Source organism: Arachis hypogaea, chromosome 9 (assembly GCF_003086295.3).
Source record: "Arachis hypogaea cultivar Tifrunner chromosome 9, arahy.Tifrunner.gnm2.J5K5, whole genome shotgun sequence".
NCBI lineage: Eukaryota > Viridiplantae > Streptophyta > Magnoliopsida > Fabales > Fabaceae > Arachis > Arachis hypogaea.
This window is the reverse complement of record NC_092044.1, coordinates 59,896,012-59,904,252: the sequence shown is the minus strand read 5'-3', so window position 1 is coordinate 59,904,252 and position 8,241 is coordinate 59,896,012. Positions and strand designations below refer to the sequence as shown.

The window sequence follows — 8,241 nt, the reverse complement described above, 5'->3', positions numbered from 1 at the left end:
ATCTGTTATAAAATTTAAAATTCATGCAATTCTTCTCTTTTTCAATTAAGATCATTTTTCATTCAAGAAAGGTGATGGATTCATAGGACATTCATAACTTTAAGGCATAGACAGTAAAACACTAATGATCAAAAGACACAAACATAGATAAACATAAGCATGATTTTTCGAAAAACAGAAAAATAAAGAACAAGGAGATTAAAGAACGGGTCCACCTTAGTGATGGCGGCTTGTTCTTCCTCTTGAGGATCTTATAGAGTGCTTGAGCTCCTCAATGTCTCTTCCTTGCCTTTGTTGCTCCTCTCTCATGATTCTTTGATCTTCTCTAATTTCATGGAGGAGGATGGAATGTTCTTGGTGCTCCACCCTTAGTTGTCCCATGTTGGAACTCAATTCTCCTAGGGAGGTATTGATTTGCTCCCAATAGTTTTGTGGAGGAAAGTGCATCCCTTGAGGCATCTCAGGGATTTCATGATGAGAGGGATCTCTTGTTTGCTCCATCCTTTTCTTAGTGATGGGCTTGTCCTCATCAATGGGGATGTCTCCCTCTATGTCAATTCCAACTGAATAACAGAGATGACAAATGAGATGAGAAAAGGCTAACCTTGCCAAGGTAGAGTACTTGTCCGCCACCTTATAAAGTTCTTGGGCTATAACCTCATGAACTTCTATTTCTTCTCCAATCATGATGCTATGAATCATGATGGCCCGATCTATAGTAACTTCGGACCGTTTGCTAGTGGGAATGATTGAGCGTTGGATAAACTCTAACCATCCCTTAGCTACGGGCTTGAGGTCATGCCTTCTCAATTGAACTGGCTTTCCTCTTGAATCTCTCTTCCATTGGGCGCCCTCTTCACAAATGATTGCGAGGACTTGGTCCAACCTTTGATCAAAGTTGACCCTTCTAGTGTATGGGTGTTCATCTCCTTGCATCATGGGCAAGTTGAATGCCAACCTTACATTTTCCGGACTAAAATCTAAGTATTTCCCCCGAACCATTGTAAGCCAATTCTTTGGGTCCGGGTTCACACTTTGATCATGGTTCTTGGTGATCCATGCATTGGCATAGAACTCTTGAACCATTAAGATTCCGACTTGTTGAATGGGGTTGGTAAGAACTTCCCAACCTCTTCTTCGAATCTCATGTCGGATCTTCGGATACTCACTCTTTTTGAGTTTAAAAGGGACCTCGGGATCACCTTCTTCAAGGCCACAACTTCATAGAAGTGGTCTTGATGCACCCTTGAGATGAATCTCTCCATCTCTCATAACTCGGAGGTGGAAGCTTTTGCCTTCCCTTTCCTCTTTCTAGAGGTTTCTCCGGCCTTGAATGCCATAAATGGTTATGGAAAAACAAAAAGCAATGCTTTTACCACACCAAACATAAAAGATTTGCTCGTCCTCAAGCAAAAGAAGAAAGAAGAGAGTAGAAGAAGAAGAAATAGAGGAGATGGATATGGCTTTGTGGTTCGGCCAAAGGGGGAGAAATAGTGTTTAGGTTGTGTGAACATGAAGGAGTGAAGATGGGTTTATATAGGGGTGGAGAGAGGGGTAGGGTTCAGTTATGGGAGGGTGGGTTTGGGAGGGAAAGTGGTTTGAATTTGAATGGTGAGGTAGGTGGGGTTTTATAAAGGATGGATGTGAGTGGTGAAGAGAAAGATGGGATTTGATAGGTGAAGGGTTTTCGGGGAAGAGGTGTTGAGGTGATTGGTGAATGGGTGAAGAAGAAGAGAGAGGGTGGTGGGGTAGGTGGGGATCCTGTGGGGTCCACAGATCCTGAGGTGTCAAGGAAAAGTCATCCTTGCACCAAGTGGCGAGCAAAAATGCTCTCTGTGCCAATTCTGGCGTTAAACGCCAAGCTGGTGCCCATTTCTGGTGTTTAACGCCAACTTCTTGCCCTTTACTGGCGTTTAACGCCAATCTGGTGCCCCTTTCTGGCGTTAAACGCCCAGAATGGTGCCAGACTGGGCGTTAAACGCCCATTTGCTGCCCTTACTGGCGTTTAAACGCCAGCAAGGTCTTCCTCCAGGGTGTGCTGTTTTTCTTTCTGTTTTTACTTTTTCAACTGATTTTGTGACTTCTCATGATCATCAACCTACAGAAAACATAAAATAACAAAGGAAAATAGATAAAATATAACAATGGGTTGCCTCCCAACAAGCGCTTCTTTAATGTCAGTAGCTTGACAGTGGGCTCTCATGGAGCCTCACATATGCTTAGAGCAATGTTGGAACCTCCCAACACCAAACTTAGAGTTTGATTGTGGGGGTTCAACACCAAACTTTGAAGTTGGTTGTGGCCTCCCAACACCAAACTTAGAGTTTGACTGTGGGGGCTCTGTTTGGCTCTGTTTTGAGAGAAGCTCTTCATGCTTCCTCTCCATGGTTACAGAGGGATATCCTTGAGCCTTAAACATAAGGGATTCTTTATTCACTTGAATGATCAATTCTCCTCTGTCAACATCAATCACAGCCTTTGCTGTGGCTAGGAAAGGTCTACCAAGGATGATGGATTCATCCATGCACTTCCCAGTCTCTAGGACTATGAAATCAGCAGGGATGTAATGGTCTTCAACTTTTACCAGAACATCCTCTACAAGTCCATAAGCTTGTTTTCTTGAATTGTCTGCCATCTCTAGTGAGATTTTTGCAGCTTGCACCTCAAAGATCCCTAGCTTCTCCATTACAGAGAGAGGCCTGAGGTTTACATGACCCTAGGTCACACAAGGCCTTCTTGAAGGTCATGGTGCCTATGGCACAGGGTATTGAGAACTTCCCAGGATCTTGTCTCTTTTGAGGTAGTTTCTGCCTAGACAAGTCATCCAATTCTTTGGTGAGCAAAGGGGGTTCATCCTCCCAAGTCTCATTACCAAATAACTTGTCATTTAGCTTCATGATTGCTCCAAGGTATTTAGCAACTTGCTCTTTAGTGACATATTCATCCTCTTCAGAGGAAGAATACTCATTAGAGCTCATGAATGGCAGAAGTAAATCCAATGGAATCTCCATGGTCTCAGTGGGAGCCTCAGATTCCCATGGTTCCTCATTAGGGAACTCATTGGAGGCCAGTGGACGTCCATTGAGGTCTTCCTTAGTGGCGTTCACTGCTTCTCCCTCCTCTCCAAATTCGGCCATGTTGATGGCCTTGCACTCTCCTTTTGGATTTTCTTCTGTATTGCTTGGAAGAGTACTAGGAGGGAGTTCAGTAATTTTCTTGCTCAGCTGACCCACTTGTGCCTCCAAATTTCTAATGGAGGACCTTGTTTCAGTCATGAAACTTTGAGTGGTTTTGATTAGATCAGAGACCATGGTTGCTAAGTCAGAGTGGTTCTGCTTAGAATTCTCTGTCTGTTGCTGAGAAGATGATGTAAAAGGCTTGCCATTGCTAAACCTGTTTCTTCCACCATTATTATTGTTGAAACCTTGTTGAGGTCTCTGTTGATCCTTCCATGAAAGATTTAGATGATTTCTCCATGAAGGATTACAGGTGTTTCCATAGGGTTCTCCCATGTAATTCACCTCTTCCATTAATGGGTTCTCAGGGTCATAAGCTTCTTCTTCAGATGAAGCATCCTTAGTACTGCCTGGTGCAGCTTGCATTCCAGACAGACTTTGAGAAATCAAATTGACTTGCTGAGTCAATATTTTGTTCTGAGCCAATATGGCATTCAGAGTATCAATCTCAAGAACTCCTTTCTTCTGATTCGTCCCATTGTTCACAGGATTCCTTTTAGAAGTGTACATGAATTGGTTATTTGCAACCATTTCAATCAGTTTTTGAGCTTCTGCAAGCGTCTTCTTCAGATGAAGAGATCCTCCAGCAGAGCTATCCAATGACATCTTGGACAGTTCAGAGAGACCATCATAGAAAATACCTATGATGCTCCATTCAGAAAGCATGTCAAAGGGACACTTTCTGATTAATTCTTTGTATCTTTCCCAAGCTTCATAGAGGGATTCTCCTTCCTTCTGTCTGAAGGTTTGGACTTCCACTCTAAGCTTACTCAATTTTTTGAGGTGGAAAGAACTTTGCCAAGAAGGCATTGACTAGCTTTTCCCAAGAGTTCAGGCTTTCTTTAGGTTGTGAGTCCAACCATGTCCTAGCTCTGTCTCTTACAGCAAAAGGGAATAGCATAAGTCTGTAGACCTCAGGGTCAACCCCATTAGTCTTGACAGTGTCACAGATTTGCAAGAACTCAGCTAAAAACTGATGAGGATCTTCCAATAGAAGTCCATGGAACTTGCAATTCTGTTGCATTAGAGAAACTAATTGAGGCTTAAGCTCAAAGTTGTTTGCTCCAATGGCAGGGATAGAGATGCTTCTCCCATAGAAGTTGGGAGTAGGTGCAGTAAAGTCACCCAGCACCTTCTTTGCATTGTTGGCATTGTTGTTGTTTTCGGCTGCCATGGGTTCTTCTTCTTTGAAGATTTCTGTTAGGTCCTCTACAAAGAGTTGTGCCTTAGCTTCTCTTTGTTTTCGCTTCAAGGTCCTTTCAGGTTCAGGGTCAGCCTCAACAAGAATGCTTTTGTCTTATCTCCTGCTCATATAAAAGAGAAGAAAACAAGAAAATATGGAATCCTCTATGTCACAGTATAGAGATTCCTTGATGTGTCAGAGGAAATGAAAAATAGAAGGAAGAGGTAGAAGAATTCGAACTTATCAAGAAAGATGGAGTTCGAATTGTGCATTAAGGAGTAGTGTTAGTCCATAAATTGAAGGATGTGAGAAGAGGGGAAGAAATTTTTGAAAATTAAGTAAAAGATTTTAAAAACATTTTGAAAAACACTAATTGATTTTCGAAAACCAAGAGTGGAAAATAAATCAAGTGATTTTTGAAAAAGATTTTGAAATTAGAAAGTAAAAAGATATGATTGAAAACTATTTTGAAAAAGATGTGATTAAAATATATGATTTGAAAAGTTATGGTTTTAAAAAAATGTGATTGAGAAGATATGATTTGAAAATCAATTTAAGAAGATTTGATTTTAAAAAGCAATAACTTGGCTAACAAGAAAAGATATGATTCAAACATTAAACCTTTCTCAACAGAAAAGGCAACATACTTGAAATGTTGAATCAAACCATTAATTGATAGAAAGTATTTTTGAAAATGGGAAGAAATTGATTTTGAAAAAGATTTGATTGAAAAGATTTGATTTGAAAAAGATTTGATTTTGAAAAATGTTGAAAACTTGAAAAAATTTGAATTGAAAACAGAATCTTCCCTCTTGTGCCATCCTGGTGTTAAACGCCCAGAATGGTGCACATTCTGGCGTTTAACGCCCAAAGCACTACCCTTTTGGGCGTTAAACGCCCAGCCAGGCACCCTGGCTGGCGTTTAAATGCCAGTTTTCCTTCTTCACTGGGCGTTTTGAACGCCCAGCTTTTTCTGTGTAATTCCTCTGTTGTATGTTCTAAATCTTCAATTCTCTGTATTATTGACTTGAAAAGACACAAATTAAAAATATTTTTTTGGATTTTTAATAATGAGGAATAATCAAAATGCAACTAAAATCAAATAAACAATGCATGCAAGACACCAAACTTAGAAGTTTGTATACTACTGACACTAACAAGTTGAGAATGCATATGACAAACAACAAAAATACTCAAGACAAGAGAATTAAAGATCAGAGTAAGTAAATCATCAAGAACATCTTGAAGATCACTTAAGACACATGAATGAATGTAAGAAGAACAAAAAACATGCAATTGACACCAAACTTAAAATGAGACTCTAGACTCAACAAGAAATATACAATATTTTTGGTTTTTATGATTTTGTAATTTTTTTTTAATTTTTCGAAAATTAAGTGGAAAAAGAAAAGAAAGAGATTCAAAATTTTTAATAAGAATTCCAGGAATCATACAATGTTAGTCTAAAGCTCCGGTCCAGGAATTAGACATGGCTTCACAGCCAGCCAAGCTTTCAAAGAAAGCTCTGGTCCAAAACACTAGACATGGCCAATGGCCAGCCAAGCCTCAGCAGATCATTGCTCTCAACAGCAAAATTGATAGAAATCAACAAGCTCTTGTGATGATAAGTTGAAACCTCGGTCTAATAAGATTAGAGATGGCTTCACAGCTAGCTAGATTTCAACAGATCATCATGAAACTCTAGAATTCATTCTTAAAAACTCTGAAGAAAAATACCTAATCTAAACAACAAGATGAGCCGTCAGTTGTCCAAACTCAAACAATCCCCGGCAACGGCGCCAAAAACTTGGTGCACGAAATTGTGATCATCAATGGCGCCATCAACATGGTACGCTCAATTGCAATCTCAACTGTTTATCACAACTTCGCACAACTAACCAGCAAGTGTACTGGGTCGTCCAAGTAATAAACCTTACGCGAGTAAGGGTCGATCCCATGGAGATTGTTGGTATGAAGCAAGCTATGGTCACCTTGTAAATCTTAGTCAGGCAAACTCAAATGGTTATGGATGATGAATGAATAAAACATAAAGATAAAGATAGAGATACTTATGTAATTCATTGGTGAGAATTTCAGATAAGCGTATGGAGATGCTTTGTCCCTTCCGTCTCTCTGCTTTCCTACTGTCTTCATCCAATCATTCTTACTCCTTTCCATGGAAAGCTGTATGTAGGGTTTCACCATTGTCAATGGCTACCTCCCATCCTCTCAGTGAAAATGTTCAACGCACCCTGTCACGGCACGGCTAATTAGCTGTCGGTTCTCGATCATGTCGGAATAGAATCTAGTGATTCTTTTGCGTCTGTCACTAACGCCCCACAATCGCGAGTTTGAAGCTTGTCACAGTCATTCAATCATTGAATCCTACTCAGAATACCACAGACAAGGTTTAGACCTTCTGGATTCTCTTGAATGCCGCCATCATTTCTAGCTTATTCCACGAAGATTCCGATTAAGGGATCCAAGAGATAAACATTCAAGCCTTGTTTGCTTTTAGAACAGAAGTGGTTGTCAGGCACTCGTTCACAAGTGAGAATGATGATGAGTGTCACATAATCATCACATTCATCATGTTCTTGGGTGCAAATGAATATCTTAGAACAAGAACAAGCGGAATTGAATAGAAGAACAATAGTAATTGCATTAATACTCGAGATACAGCAGAGTTCCACACCTTAATCTATGGTGTGTAGAAACTCCACCGTTGAAAATACATAAGTGATAGTAGTGATCATTGGCTTCGGCCCCAGAGAGGGAACCAGAAGAACCAAGATCTGATCTAAGATCTAAAGTGATCAAAAGATGAAAATACAATAGTAAAAGGTCCTATTTGTGGAGAACTAGTAGCCTAGGGTTTACAAAGATGAGTAAATTACATAAAAATCCACTTCCGGACCCACTGGTGTGTGCTTGGGCTGAGCATTGAAGCATTTTCGTGTAGAGACTCTTCTTGGAGTTAAACGCCAGCTTTTGTGCCAGTTTGGGCGTTTAACTCCCACTCTTGTGCCAGTTCCGGCGTTTAACGCCGGGCAGTTTTGAGCTGATTTAGAATGCCAGTTTGGGCCATCAAATCTTGGGCAAAGTATGGACTATTATATATTTCTAGAAAGCCCAGGATGTCTACTTTCCAACGCCGTTGAGAGCGCGCCAATTGGGCTTCTGTAGATCCAGAAAATTCACTTTGAGTGCAGGGAGGTCAGAATCCAACAGCATCTGCAGTCCTTTTCAGCCTCTGAATCAGATTTTTGCTCAGGTCCCTCAATTTTAGCCAGAAAATACCTGAAATCACAAAAAAACACACAAACTCATAGTAAAGTCCAAAAAAGTGAATTTTAACTAAAAACTAATAAAAATATACTAAAAACTAACTAAAACATACTAAAAACAATACCAAAAAGCATATAAATTATCCGCTCATCAGTGACTCCATTATACTGGGAAGACCGTTCTTGGCCACTGCTAGGGCCATTATAGACGTAGAGCAAGGAGAAGTAACCTTCAGAATGCATGATGAAAGTGTAACCCTAAATGTACTGCCAGAAACACAGTTTAGTAATGAAAAGAAGGAAGATATGGAAACTGACAGAGAAAATAAGCAATGGAAAGAGGGAACCAGCAAGACAAACAACAGCTGCATTCCCAGGCAAGAGATAGATGATATAGTAGATCAAAAAGAGGATGAGACTATGCAAAATAATGAAGAAGTTCAAGAAGACATTTGAGTGTTGGCAACTAAGAAAAGAAATCCCAAGAAGAAGCCTGTTATAAAAAAAGAAGGATCAACAAAAGGAGAGAAGAAAG

At 40.1% G+C, this 8,241-nt stretch overlaps 1 non-coding gene across 1 annotated transcript; it reads left to right on the top strand.

Annotated features, from left to right (window-relative positions):
- The first annotated feature begins 3,896 nt into the window (after nt 1-3,896).
- Nucleotides 3,897-4,004, top strand: LOC112713846 (small nucleolar RNA R71). The gene has a single exon (XR_003158806.1). It is a non-coding gene; the product is annotated as a small nucleolar RNA R71 (small nucleolar RNA).
- The last annotated feature ends 4,237 nt before the right edge of the window (nt 4,005-8,241 follow it).